Genomic DNA, 15,637 nt, shown 5'->3' with positions numbered 1-15,637 from the left:
AGAAACCACAGACTCCGAAGTCTTCAACTTCTGTAGCCACAGAAGGAGACGGGCCTCTCTATCTCTCAGAGTCTTAGGAGGGAAAGTGCGACAGTACTTACAGTTTTTCACCTCATGGTCTGGGTAGAGACAGTAAATGCATTTACTGTGTGGATCCTCGTGGAAAAGGCGCAGTTTACCACATAAAGGGCAGGCTTTAAACAGGGATTTCTTGTTTGAAGACATTTTCTTGAAGAAAAAACAGGTAAAGTTGAAGAAAACTGAGCAGAGCTCAGGGAGACTCCCTTCACACGACGTGCGGTAGAAAATCTGAGGACTTGGGCTTCTGAGGAGAAGGTTCTAGATGAGGCTACAGCCTGATTGGCTGGAATGTGATCCAACACATAATGACTCAGATATGCTACTAAAGTGAGTTCTCCCTTAGGCTTTTCAATGGGCCTATTATGTTCTATGGTACTTTTAGAATTTACAATTTACTGCACTATATGTATGTATATTTTTATTAGTTATATTTTTCATGTATACATGCATATATGACTGCTATTTTATGTACCGTGGGACTCCCACTTCGACGACGGGGGATATTCAAGCATGTGAATCTATGAAAGACACCCCTAATACTGGAGAACTATGATATAACCACAGTAAAGAAGTAAAACGGTCCATTGATTCACTGAAACCTTATCAGATGGTCGATGCAGTACAACAGGCCAGTGGTACTTCCTAAAAAAAATGCAGACTGTGCGATTGATGATGACAAAAAATGAAACCCAGTCAGAACCTCCTTAGAGTGAAGACCAACCATTTCTGAGCACAATCAACATGCCTTAAGTGCTGAACTGAATATAAATGCTACAGAAACATCAGCACCACTATTAACATTAAATTGTGAACCTATTGCAAAGTTGCTTAATCCAAGTGTCTGAAATTCAAAAGATTCCAATTCACAACTATTAGAATGTGAGACTTTCCCAGTTATGAACTCACAACAAAATAGAAGATAGAGTTTGTGTGTGTTATGGAGACTTACACCAAGTGTCCTTGGACTTATGTCTGGATAATGAGGCCAGTTATCTCAATCCTGATTTGTCTGGCAACGGTGTGCTTAATTCGGATGGTATATGGTGAATATGTTCCAGAAAGTGGATTTCGTGATCTATCAGCTGGGATGCCAAGTAAGCAAGGATTGTACAGTCACTCGTAGTGTGTTTTTTGAGTCTCGTTCGAGCCTGACTGCCACACTGCTGCAAGATGATGCCTATTGGGAGGACTTAGATTATCTGATCTGGTCCTAGCAAGACTATTCAACTACCACACACCTTCCAATAAACCTAGATCACACCCTACTTCCAGAACGGTTCTGCAATAAATAGGATAGGATCACTATAAAGAACTTGCTAACTGATCTACAGACCTTTGCTTCCATGTACGATGCAGAGCCCCATCTCACAGTGAACAACTATGTTTATTTGTGGCGTTATACTCAATAAGCTGATTGTTTTTTAAAAATGGTGCTCCCACACCATCAATGGGACAACTGCATCACTCCAATGTGGGAGAGTAAACTTGAACGTGTTAGACAATTCCCTTATGTAAATCCCCCTTCAAAACATTGATTCAATTCCAACACCTACTTTTTTAATGAGAATTATACAAACCTGACTTGTGTGCTTCTTTATAGACTCAAATTAATATATTCACCTGCTTTCGTGGTAGAATACACAGAAAAAACAATACCATTGAAATTGGTGTGGGGACTGACGGTTGGCAAATTCAGGGACCAAACATTATTTCTTGCATGTTACTTCCCAAAATACTTCATCTTTCGAATCACTATACCTCATAATATTTTTGGGGGTTTTCTATGTGCTGGAGGATTGTTTATTCCATTCAATATCTAGACAGAATTTACTGAATAGAAAGGAACTTGTAATTAGAACTTACGTAGAAGGGACAATAATCAAAGATTTGCCGAAGTAGAGTGGATCCTACAACCTAGATATGGCAAGATCCATGTTAACGCTTACAGTATTGGTAAACTATGTCAACATGGCATTAGTAATCCTTTACTAGACACCGTCACACAACACATATAAACATTTCATGAAGAAATTGATGCGAGTTCCTTTCTTGGGGTCAGAAACAAAAGAGTAGGTCCAAAAGAGATATTATTTCTTGGATTTCCCTGGCTGAATGGCAAAAATCAGATCATTCTTCAAGAGATTCAGCAAGAGAAATTAGAGAGATAGATGATTATTTCAAAATGGTAATAGAAAAAATTTATTTAGTTTTAGAACTGACATTGTCTGCTTCAAAAATCGTAAGAGAAACACTAGAAAATTTGAAGCATGAAGAAGAGCAGTATAAAGCAATATTTGCATTACAGTCTTCTTTATAGGTGATAAAACCGCGCAGAGTGCCATGGAACCTCATCAACAACTCATTCTTTTCAAACTTTAGAATTTGGAATTAACATGATTATCAGAAGATGTTGAGTAAATGGGACTCCACATATAGTTTAGTCTCAGTGCAGGAATTTGAAATGTCTACATTTAATCCATATGAAAAAGAGTATTGCATGGCTTAAATAAGGTTTTATTACAAAACTGGTTGACATCTTACAGTACGAAGGTAGCCTCTTGAAAAAGAGTATACCCATTTGGGAAATTAATTTCTGCATCATTCATGGAGGAAGTCATATTCATTGCATTGGTTGTAGAAAGAACAACCTGTGCATTTCAACACTGAGGATTGTACCACTTCTTTACTAACATCGCATATATGCAAATTGTTTTATACAATTAATATAATCCAAGATATCTAATTATCTATTGTACATTGAAGGTGTCTACAAAAAAAAATCTTTTTAAAGTTTTCATGATAATGAAAAATGGTACACATTTGGTGAAATGTGCAAAGACTTGCTATTCTTTAAAGAAAGCCTGTAGTTATCTAGTGACTGTATGTGAAATAATTTAATGTGGTGGTTATAAACTTTATCCGCCATTGCAAAGTGCAATTACTTTACTCCGCTGGCCAGATAGTAACACATTTTCATATGCAGGCTTTGGCAAATTAGTTAACCTAGTTTCCTTAAAATTGAAATAAGCATAGCATTGCAATCTATTTATTTATTTAAGGTTTTGTAAAGCGCGTAGTAACCCGTAAGCATCTGAGCGCTAAGATCAAGACACTCAAGAGGATGACATAAGGGAAAAGATCAGGGGAAAAGGTGAGTTTTCAGAGATTTACTGAACCGGAGGTAATCTGGTTCCATCCTAAGATTGAGGGGGAGGGCATTCCACAGGCGGGCCGCGTTCACCGAAAAACGCCGTCCGCCAGTGCGTGCCCTCTTCACTATGAAGGTAGTGATAAGGTGTTTGTGGTCAGAGAGAAGGGATCTTGCGGCTTTGTAGGGCCTGATTAACTTCTTAAGGATGGGGGGGACCTTTATCCTGCAGGAGTTTATGGTACAGGCAGAGAGCCTTGAATTTGACTCGCTCTCTCACAGGGAGCCAGTGGAGATACTTCAGAGCTGGTCTGGCCGATGATCTGGCCGGAGTGTTGGTGAGGATCCGTGCTGCGGCTATCTGGATCCTTTGCAATTTTTTGAAGGTTGCTTCGGGGGCCCCCAGATGTATGGCATTGCTATAGTCCAGCCTTGAGAGGATGAGGCCATGGATGAGCAATTTCTGGGAGACGGGAGGAAGCAGGGGCAAAATTTTCCTGATCGATTTAAGCAGCCCGAAGCAAATCCCAGTGATTTTTTTGGCCTGGGTCTTGAAGGACAGATCTTTTTCTATCCAGATTCCCAGGCTTTTGATATCAGCTTTGGGGACTGGAGGTTCACCCAGACAGGGGGGCCAGATGTTAGGGGGAAGGGAGGTCCCCTTTTGGCCAAGGATTAGGATATCTGTCTTTGATCCGTTGAGTTTCAACGACGAACAGTTCATCCATCCCTGAATTTCTGATAGACAGCAATGGAGGTTAGATGGTTCCTGGTTGGGATGTGACAAAGACACCACTAATTGCGTGTCATCCGCGTAGCTGATGATTTTTACTCCGAACGGGATGACCACCTCCTCCAGCGTGGACATGTAGACATTAAATAATGTCGGGCTTAACGACGAGCCCTGGGGCACTCCACACTGGAGGGGGGTTGCGGGGGAGCGGGTGTCGTTCTCCCAAACCTGGAAGGAGCGGTGGTCTAGAAATGATGCGAACCATGCCAGGGCAGTACCATCCACACCGATGTTTTTGAGTCGCTGGATTAAGACCCGGTGGTTAACAGTATCGAAGGCCGCACTGAGGTCCAGGAGGATCACTGCCACTGATCCTCCTGCGTCCAGGATGATTCTGGCCTCCTCCACTGCCGCAAGCAGGGCGATGTCTGTGCCCTGCCCTGGGCGGAATCCAGTTTGCGAGTTTCTGAGCAAGTTGTTGGACTCTAGAAACTGCGAGAGCTTTTTGTTGACAAGCTTTTCAGTGATTTTACTGATTCCAGGGAGGAGGGAGATTGGCCTATAGTTGGCCAGGTCAAGGGGATCAAGTGAAGGTTTTGAAAGGAGCGCCTTGACAACGGCCGCTTTCCAGCTGGGGGGGACTATTCCCTGGAGCAATGATGAATTGATAAGGTCCGTGAGGGGAGGGGCGATCGTGGGGGCCACTTTTTTTAGAATACGTAGGGGCACCGGGTCACTAGGGGAGCCGCTTTTGATTGTAGCTAGCGTCGTTAGAACCTCTTCGATAGTTACTGGGCCAAGGTAATTTAGGCAGGGGGTGCCTGGGTGCAAATCAGTGCAGCTCTCATTGATGAGACTGAGGTCGACAGGAGGAAGGGAGGCGAGAATTTTTTGAATTTTCTCATCAAAGAATTTGGCCAGGTTGAGGCATTTCTCTTCAGAGGTTTGTGGGTCTGGAAGTTTCTCATGTTGCGGCTCTGGGACTTGAGTAATTCTTTTAAAATGATGAAGGTTTCCCTGGCGGAACAGGAGGAGTTTTTTATCCTTTCATCATAGAAAGTGCTTTTGGCATTGCGAAGGGCGAGTTTGTAGTTTTGTAAGGAGGTGCGAAAAGCGGTTTTTTTACCTGTGGATTTATCCCTTCTCCATAAGCGTTCTGTTCTTTTGCACTCCTTACGTAAAAGGTTAAGATCAGGAGTGTACCAGGGAGCCGGGTTCACTCTTTTGACTCGTTTTAAGCTGGTGGTTTTACGGAGGAGATCGTCCAATGAGTGGGTGAGCCAGGTGTTGAATTGACTATCCGCAGTGACTGGGTCGGAGGCCGGAGGGGGAAGAGTGGCCCTGAGTGTAGTGGTCCATTCTTCTGGCGAAAGTTTGTGCCAACGCCGATCGGTGACCCGGGTTTTCGACGAAAGGGTAGGTGGGACAGAGAAATGCCAATGAATGGGTATAAGGCAATGGTCTGTCCAGGGTAGGGGAAGAGGAGTGTGGGTTTTGAGGTCGAGGATGTTGGTGAAAATGGGGTCCAGGAGATGTCCTTTTTCATGGGTGGGCTCTGAGTTCACTAGTCGGATGTCATAGGACGTGAGGTCGAGGAGAAGATCGGAGGCAGTTAAATCCTTGGGGTCAAGTAGGTGGAGGTTCAGGTCCCCCAGGATTAGAAAGTTGGGAGTAGTGGTTGCCATCTGGATGACTGTGTCGGCAAGAGAGCTAGGTAATTTGGCTGGGGGTCCCGGCGGGCGGTATATCAGTAGGCCAGAGAGGGAGGTTACAGGGGATATCTGTAAGGCAAAGTGGCAGCTTTCACAGTTATCTATATTACCGTCGTGGGTTCTGCAGGAGAATTGTTCTCTATAGATTATTGCCAGGCCACCTCCTCTGCCGAGGGGTCTAATCTGAGTGTGTATTTGGTAGCCAGGTGGTAGAGCGTTGACAATGTCAGAGTCAGAGCAGGGGGTGAGCCACGTTTCCGTAAGGAACAGTATATCGATGGCCTGGTCATGTATCAGGAGGTTGATTTCATGGGAGTGCTTAGGGGGGGACCTGCAGTTGAGGAGGCCGAGCTGTAGGCCCTGGCGTTCGTCGACGGTAGTCGCCGGGTTGCAGAGGTCACAGTTGATAAAAGGTTTTTCTCCTGCATAGGTGTACTTACACTTAGGGTTTTTCGGTGGGTTAAGTGCAAGGAGCCTGTCTCTGGGGTAGGAAAGACGACCAGCAGGAGAATTGGGCATAGTGACTGGGCCTGGGGCCGGCTGGGCCCGGCTAGGCCCAGACGGGCTTGCCTTAGGCACGCCTTCGGCGCGCCCGCTGCGCGTCCGTGAAATGCAATTTTTTTTATGGGGGGGTTGGGGGCGTGGCCTCGAGAAAGTGGGCGTGGCCTGAAGACAGGCCCGCTCGCTGAAGGCGGCAATGGAGATTTCAATCCCGCGGCAGCGTTTATCTCAGCTGCGCGGGTGTCACAGGGTGTCGACAAGTGCCCCAACAGAACAGAAAAGGTGAGATTTGTGAGTTTAAAAACAATTCAAAACAACAATTTTTAAAAGAAATACAATTTTGGCGAACAGAGCACCCGGCTGTGCCTCAGGAGTGTAGGATCCGATTCGAGCTCCTAGTCAGCTCGGTTAAGTAGGCGGGGGGAGCGTGGCCTCGAGAAAGTGGGCGTGGCCTGAAGACAGGCTCGCTCGCTGAAGGCGGCAATGGAGATTTCAATCCCGCGGCAGCGTTTATCTCAGCTGCGCGGGTGTCACAGGGTGTCGACAAGTGCCCCAACAGAACAGAAAAGGTGAGAGTGGTGAGTTTAAAAACAATTCAAAACAACAATTTTTAAAGGAAATACAATTTTGGCGAACAGAGCTCCCGGCTGTGCCTCAGGAGTGTAGGATCTGATTCGAGCTCTTAGTCAGCTCGGTTAAGTAGGCGGGGGGGCATGGCATCGAGAAAGTGGGCGTGGCCTGAAGACAGGCTCGCTCGCTGAAGGCGGCAATGGAGATTTCAATCCCGCGGCAGCGTTTATCTCAGCTGCGTGGGTGTCACAGGGTGTCGACAAGTGCCCCAACAGAACAGAAAAGGTGAGAGTGGTGAGTTTAAAAACAATTCAAAACAACAATTTTTAAAAGAAATACAATTTTGGCGAACAGAGCTCCCGCTGTACCTCAGAAGTTTAGGATCTGATTCGAGCTCTTAGACAGCTCGGTTAAGTAGGCGGGGGGGGGGGGGGGCGTGGCCTCGAGAAAGTGGGCGTGGCCTGAAGACAGGCTCGCTCGCTGAAGGCGGCAATGGAGATTTCAATCCCACGGCAGCGTTTATCTCAGCTGCGCGGGTGTCACAGGGTGTCGACAAGTGCCCCAACAGAACAGAAAAGGTGAGAGTGGTGAGTTTAAAAACAATTCAAAACAACAATTTTTAAAAGAAATACAATTTTGGCGAACAGAGCTCCCGGCTGTGCCTCAGGAGTGTAGGATCTGATTCGAGCTCTTAGTCAGCTCAGTTAAGTAGGCGGGGGGGGGGCGGGGGGGCATGGCCTCGAGAAAGTGGGCGTGGCCTGAAGACAGGCTCGCTCGCTGAAGGCGGCAATGGAGATTTCAATCCCGCGGCAGCGTTTATCTCAGCTGCGCGGGTGTCACAGGGTGTCGACAAGTGCCCCAACAGAACAGAAAAGGTGAGAGTGGTGAGTTTAAAAACAATTCAAAACAACAATTTTTAAAAGAAATACAATTTTGGCGAACAGAGCTCCCGGCTGTGCCTCAGGAGTGTAGAATCTGATTCGAGTTCTTAGTCAGCTCGGTTAAGTAGGGGTGGGGGCGTGCGTGGCCTCGAGAAAGTGGGCGTGGCCTGAAGACAGGCTCGCTCACTGAAGGCGGCAATGGAGATTTCAATCCCGCGGCAGCGATTATCTCAGCTGCGCGGGTGTCACAGGGTGTCGACAAGTGCCCCAACAGAACAGAAAAGGTGAGAGTGGTGAGTTTAAAAACAATTCAAAACAACAATTTTTAAAAGAGATACAATTTTGGCGAACAGAGCTCCCGGCTGTGCCTCAGGAGTGTAGGATCTGATTCGAGCTCTTAGTCAGCTCGGTTAAGTAGGTGGGGGGGGGGGGGCGTGGCCTCGAGAAAGTGGGCGTGGCCTGAAGACAGGCTCGCTCGCTGAAGGCGGCAATGGAGATTTCAATCCCGCGGCAGCGATTATCTCAGCTGCGCGGGTGTCACAGGGTGTCGACAAGTGCCCCAACAGAACAGAAAAGGTGAGTGTGGTGAGTTTAAAAACAATTCAAAACAACAATTTTTAAAAGAGATACAATTTTGGCGAACAGAGCTCCCGGCTGTGCCTCAGGAGTGTAGGATCTGATTCGAGCTCTTAGTCAGCTCGGTTAAGTAGGTGGGGGGCGTGGCCTCGAGAAAGTGGGCGTGGCCTGAAGACAGGCTCGCTCGCTGAAGGCGGCAATGGAGATTTCAATCCCGCGGCAGCGTTTATCTCTGCTGCGCGGGTGTCACAGGGTGTCGACAAGTGCCCCAACAGAACAGAAAAGGTGAGAGTGGTGAGTTTAAAAACAATTCAAAACAACAATTTTTAAAAGAAATACAATTTTGGCGAACAGAGCTCCCGGCTGTGCCTCAGGAGTGTAGGATCTGATTCGAGCTCTTAGTCAGCTCGGTTAAGTAGGCGGGGGGGGGCTAGGGGGAGGCGTGGCCTCGAGAAAGTGGGCGTGGCCTGAAGACAGGCTCGCTCGCTGAAGGCGGCAATGGAGATTTCAATCCCGCGGCAGCGTTTATCTCAGCTGCGCGGGTGTCACAGGGTGTCGACAAGTGCCCCAACAGAACAGAAAAGGTGAGAGTGGTGAGTTTAAAAACAATTCAAAACAACAATTTTTAAAAGAAATACAATTTTGGCGAACAGAGCTCCCGGCTGTGCCTCAGGAGTGTAGGATCAGCAAACGAATATTATACAACAAAAACTGCCCATAGCGAGACACAAATACACTGCTGTTGAAGACAACTTAACTAACTGCCAGCTTTTCTTCAAAGCTAGAAACTAGATTTCATGTTTCAAAACCACCAGGCTTGGTATCACACATAAAAGCAGTAGTAAATGTATTTCTAAATACATTCAAATATATGTTAACGTTAGCTTCACAAACACTCGGATGCATAACATTTAGTCTACTAAGCACAGGTGGAATCAGCCGTGACGTGGCGAGGGTGCTGAAGAAACAATATATGTTCAATAGACTGAAAAGGGTGCTTTGAGTATCAAACAAGTAGCAAATGAAGAATGGATTGTAGACAACCCACAAGCACAATGCATCGACTGAGAATGATGATCATCTGAAAAGACTATTGTGAGTCTGCACGTTTCTTACCTGAGAGCTTTCATCTACAGAAGTGCATCAGGGATGCGACGCAGCACTCTACTAATTCCCTGCAGATAGCACCATAAAGAGATGATTGACTGGTTTGTGTTTTGTACAGCGAGCAAAACACCTGTAGGTGTCATGGCGATGCAATAAGTAAATATACTGAAACACAATGGCAAATGACAAAATGTATTATTAAATCAGAAGGGTTTTCAAGGCTTTATAGAACCGAATTAAATTTGGTTCCACATGGATAGTGTTAAAGGCCTTGACGGTTATCATAGAGAAGAACACGCACCTCAAGTCGGGCTCTCCGAAGCCTTGGAAGAGGGACCAAATAAGAAGTAGAAGAATGCAGAGGCCCAGCAGGGACATGTGGAGGGAGGGAAGGATGGATGGATGGATATTTCTTGTGTGTGGACAAATGGATCAATCTCTTTTTAATAGGGAGCAAGTGAAGTGTTTTAACATGCGGCGAGATGATAGAATATTTAGGAATATTCAATACTAATCTGGGGGCCACATTTAAATTGAGTTGTAGCCTACGAGACATAGAGAGAGGAAGTCACACAAACAAGGCGTTGCAGTAATCCAATCTGCTTATGATAACTGACTGGGTAAACTGTTGTCTGAAGGCTTTAGGGATGAGTGGTAAGACTTTATTTTAGTATTTTTATGATAAGAAAAGAAGTGGAAGTAAGTTTCCGGATATAAGCACTAAAAAACAGATTGGTACCAAAGGTGACTATTGTGTTACAGCTGTTGGTACTGGGACAAGTTAAAAAAAAGAAACAAAAAGACCCTAAAAGTCTGAAGGGACCAAGGGTGGACATATGTTAAGAAAGATAATGGTCCCATACAAGGTAAATTAGTACAATATCACAATTTTACAATCAAGGTTGGGATTACGAGTGTATCAATCGAAAGTTTAGAATTTTATTAACAATTAAGTTCAAAGCAAAAATAATATACGAAAAGGTGAGTAAGCAGAACATGACATGGTAATGGGAAATCAGCCGATTTCCTTACCACAGGCAAGTGACTTAAAAAGTGGCTTTTAAATTTGTGAAAATGTAGGTAGGCAAAAAGTCACAATCAGAATTACATCTCTTTTTTTTTGTTGCTTTTTTTAATTGAGAGTTCATACAAAATAGATTACAGATACATAGTAAAAGCCAATTCTTTCCCATCATAAATACATACATACAAATATACCATCCTTAAAAATATAAAAAACAGATTGAAAAGCTACTATACCACGGAATCATTTTAAACTCTTACTGCTCTCCAGGCAGCTACTGGGGCCCAAAGTCGCATACCCATTTCCCTTGTCTTGGCTCCCTTTAGTTCATACAGTGCTTCCTCAATGTTGTGAATACCCAACATTCTACACATCCACATTTGAAACGTAGGTGCTTCTGTATCCTTCCATGCTGCACTGATTAAAATCCTAAAGATTGCTACAAAGATAAAAACTAAAGCTTCAACCTCAGTGCTCATATTTAGTTTCACATCACATCCAGTTATTATCACAGTTGGGGATAGATTAATTTTAACATCTAGCAGCTCCTCTAAAAACCGCTCTATTTCAGTTTTAATACTATTTAATTTTTCACAACCATAGAACATATGTATAATGTCAGCTGGACCATTTCCACACCTGGGACAATTACTATCGGCCACTTTCCCCCGGGAGAATAATTTTGCCGGCGTGTAGTATAGATTAAATAAAGTTTTATAGTGTTGTGCCCTAAGATTCGAGGAACGCAGAAATCTTTTATCCATCGCTAGGGCCTTATCAAGATCTACTTCCGGATCCCCCAATTTTATGGACCAGGCTGCTTCCATTTTACCCATATCATCCATTGATGCTTCACTAAATATTTTATATATATCCTTAATTCTATGACCCCCCGACTTTAAATACTCCAATAGTTCACATCTCCTTGTCAAAGTGATACGAGGCCTTATTGATTTAATTCTGTTGACAAGCTGTAGGTATTTAAACTCTTGATAACTTTGTAGCGAGTAATGCTGCGTAAGTTCTTCCAGGGATCTACACTCGTCCCTAATCATTATTTGCCCCAACGTGACGATGCCCTGATTCTCCCAGTGGCGCCATGATCCATCCCTACTAAGGTTTGGGAATAACGTTGAATTCCAGAGTGGTGTGAGATGATGAAAACTGGGTATAGCTAGGGTTTTTTTAACAATTGCCCACATATGCCATACATCTTCAAGTGACCTATACCCATATTTCTTATAATAGCTCCTCTGGGTTCTCCTCAATAACACCCCTACTGCTTCACTACCCAATAGTAGCTGAAAAATTGATGGTATCCCCGCCTGTCTGAGGGTTGGGCCCCCTGGATGAAACAGAATTGCCATATCTATAAGAAGACATGCAAAATGATAACTCTTTAAATCTGGGAGTCCCAACCCTCCTCTTTCTTGTGGCAATGACATATATCTATTTGATCGCCTTATTTTGCCATACTGCCACAGGAATTTCATAAATATGGCCTCGATCTGCTTAATAACCTTCTCATCAATTTTAAATGGAACTGACCTAAGTTTATAAAGAACCTTGGGAAACATTGTCATTTTTATGACGTTAGCCCTCCCAATTAATGACAGCTGGAGTGAGTCCATTCTTTTTAGATCTGTTTCCATTGAATGCATGAGTGGTATAAAGTTATCATTAATTATTTTTCCAGGTTCTGTGTTTATTGTTACACCCAAATAGACTACAGAGTCCACATATCTAACATCCTGCTTAGCTATTTTTTTGGAGCATAATACTTGTGTTTTGTCCACATTTAATCGGTAACCCGACACACCTCCGAACTGCCCGGTTATCTTAACTACTTCCCTCATAGCTGACTCTGGGTCTTTGGTAATAACGGCTAAGTCATCCGCATATGCGAGAAGTTTAGTCTGATACCCATTAGTGACTACTGGTTTAATGGCCGCACTATTCATCATTTGTATAATTAAAGGATCTATATAAAGCGCAAACAGAATTGGTGAACATGGACAGCCCTGTCTCGTACCCCTTGTTATATTGATCTTACCAGATCTTTCTCCCATTAGTTGGATTCTTGCCATAGGTGATGAGTACATAGCCTGGATAGCTTGGCAGAATCTTGGGCCAAACCCCCTTGCCTCCAGGACCTTCCAGAGAAAGCCCCATCTGACGCGATCAAATGCCTTCTCCGCGTCAAGGAGGATCATTGCGACCTCCTCTCCCCTAGCAGCGCCGATATCAAATAGGGTAATAGCTCTCCTAATATGGTCAGTGGTACCCCTTCCTGGGATAAACCCATGCTGCCAGGGGGAAACCAAGGACGCAACTATCCTCCCCATGCGTACGGCCATGATTTTTGCATACAGCTTATTATCACTATTGATCAAAGATATTGGTCTATAGGAACCAGGGTTAGTCTTTGGTTTTCCTTTTTTATGAAAGATCACTATGTTGGTTTCTTTCCAGGTCTGGGGTATTATGCCTGTATTCATGACACCCTTAAACAGATCTAAAAGCATCGGTGCTGTTTCATCTCTTAAACTTTTATACATCTCAAGCGGTATAGCATCCGGACCCGCAGCCTTCCCGTTTGCCAAATCCTGCAGGGCTTCTAATAATTCAGACATGGTGATGTCTTGTTCCAAGGAATCGATATGGGCCTGTTTTAATTTGCTACCCATGTCTGGCCAACTTGTATTTAGAACCTCTGCACCCACCTCCTCCTGATTCAGTTCTTGATAAAATTTTCTGAAGGCCTCTAGAATTTCATCAAATTTATCATATTTTTGGCCCTCGTATTCTATTTCTGTCACTATATTCTTAGACGCCACCTGTCTGATTCGTAAAGCCAGTGCTCTTCCTGCTTGCTCCCCTGTTTTGTATAGCCTTGATCTCTGCGACTGATAATTAGCTGCCGCCTTTATAGCTAGCTGTTTCTGGATCTCTGCTTTTAAGGAATTTACTCTTTGTAGACTCTCCGTAGATTGAACACCTAAAATTATATCTTGTCTGTGTTGTGTCTAAGCCTCACTCAACTTTCCCATCAGTACTTCCTTTTCCCGGTTGAACTTTTTCCAAACCCGAGTAGTATAACTTATGGTCTCACCTCTTAATCCTGCCTTGAAGCTGTCCCAAACCACTCCCCTAGATGCACTGTACCTATTAGCATCAAAAAGGCCTGGGACCATATTTTCATATATTTAATATAAACCATATCTGCTAATAGTTTTTTATCAAAGGTCCACGGCCTAGGGGCTTTGTACGGTTTATTAATATCCATGGTTAAAACTAGAGGATTATGGTCTGACAGGACTTTAGGAAGCTTAATTATTTGGACCCTATTTAACTGGGTGGTCGAGACCATGAAGTAATCCAGTTTCGAGTATTTATTGAAGGGATACGAGAAGTAAGTAAACCCTGGGTCACCTATCACTAAATTTCCCCACACATCCGCTAAACCATGTGACTGCATCATTGATGTTACCGCCCTAAACACCCTCGGCTTCCTACCTACGTATGAACTATCGTCCGAGAAATTGGCTGAGATATTAAAATCCCCACATATTATTATGGGGGTTGGCCAGTCAATTAATTCATTTTCAATACGACTAAAGACCTCAGGCTCATCTGTGTTAGACCCGTATACCGAGCAAATAGTAATACCCAAGTTCATTTCACATATGGCCCATCTACCCAATGGATCCGCCTTACACCTTTTGGCCCCCCCAGCCCAACTTTACTGATGATGGCCACCCCTCTTATCATGGAGGTCTGGGATGAGCATGACAGCAGTTCATAACCTTTAAAGTTTAACCAATGTTTTTTCTTCCAGGGTAGATGGGTCTCTTGTAAACATATTATATCTAGGCTCACCACATTAAGGTACTGTTCAAACTTCCCCCTCTTTTTCCAATCATTTAATCCTCCTATATTAAGAGATCCAATCCTTAGCTTAGGCATAACTGAATATCAAACATTGCCAACTCATCAACCTGTCCAAGTAACTAGTACATACATGATGGAGATATATCCTTTGTTTCAAATTTACTTTTGCATTTATGATCACATTACCAGTAAGAACTCTCTCATTTTTTTTGTTTTCTCCCCCCTCGCCCACCACCCAGCCTCCCGACCTCCCCCCCTTCCCTTCCCCACCCACCTTCTTGGCCCCCCCCCGCTCTCTCCCCGGCAAGGTGCCCAGACAGAGTCTGTGCATGTGATGGGTGCGGCACAGCAAATAGACTCAATAGACCAGCTTACACAGAATTACATCTCATACTCCACAGTTAGATACAGATTACAGTATAGAGTTGAAGATGTGTGTCGACGAAGTTTCGATCCCAGCTAGGTATTGGGATCTAATCAGGACTAAGAAATAAAACAAGTGCCTGGGAAGTTGCCTGGATAAGTGGGGGGGGGGGAGGTAGGGAAAGGGTGTGGAGAGAAAACACGAGGAGGAAATTATATCTAAAAGTATAACTAAAGGCAAGGTCATGTAAGGTTATAAGAGTCAAAATAGAATTAACATTTAAGGTACTGAAGTTAGAGTACCGCTCGGCGGAACAATGCTAAGGATAAATAGCAAGAAACAAGGCACGGGAGGCATAAATGTGTGATATATTGCGTACGAGGCATTGTAGCAACCAGGAAAATAGTACGTGTTGGATGGTGGAGGTTAAAGGCCTGGTCAATTAATGCACATACATAAATTGGTTAAAGCAATGCAGGGTCGTGAGCAAGGCGCTGTCCTATAGAAAGCTTGTGACCAATGCGATTAATCCAGATTGAATAAGAAGTGAAATTACGCAAGACAGTAAACAGAACCGTGAGAATTGAGCAATAACCTGTAATAAAATGGGGATGCACTTGGCTATGGCCAGGTGAGGAGTAGAGTGATAGTGCGCTAAGCGTGAAAGGGCAGATTCCAACTGGGTCAGACCAAAACCAATATAAATGAGAAGGCCGGGTAACAACGTGCAGTGGAACCAATATGAGTGACAAGGTCGGATAAAAACCAGCGGTGGAACAAGCAGAGAATATGCTATAGTGAAAGGAAAAATGAGCGGGTACTTACTAGAAGGGTAAGTCGATTGAAGCCTGGAGAAATACCAGATAAATTGGAGGCAACGAGGGGGTTAGCAATCTAGGAATGAAGGGAGAGATCAATTTGGACCCTGAGGGGGATATGATAAACATAAGGGGGGGGGGGGCGCAAAAAGAACCCAAGGTCCTACCAGAGAAATGATGAAGAGGTGGAGGGGTCTGATCCAACGGCATGTCGGAGGCAAAGGAGGGTAG

General features: G+C 44.3%; 1 protein-coding gene across 4 annotated transcripts in view; it reads right to left on the bottom strand.

The window, feature by feature from the left end:
- Positions 1 to 15,637, bottom strand: part of LOC144799177 (C-type lectin domain family 18 member A-like) — a 901,971-nt gene that overhangs the window by 687,012 nt on the left and 199,322 nt on the right. The gene's annotated exons all lie outside the window — the stretch shown is intronic.

The sequence above is a fragment of the Lissotriton helveticus genome, chromosome 12 (assembly GCF_964261635.1).
Source record: "Lissotriton helveticus chromosome 12, aLisHel1.1, whole genome shotgun sequence".
Taxonomy (NCBI): Eukaryota; Metazoa; Chordata; class Amphibia; order Caudata; family Salamandridae; genus Lissotriton; species Lissotriton helveticus.
This window is presented reverse-complemented; position numbering and strand designations above follow the sequence as displayed.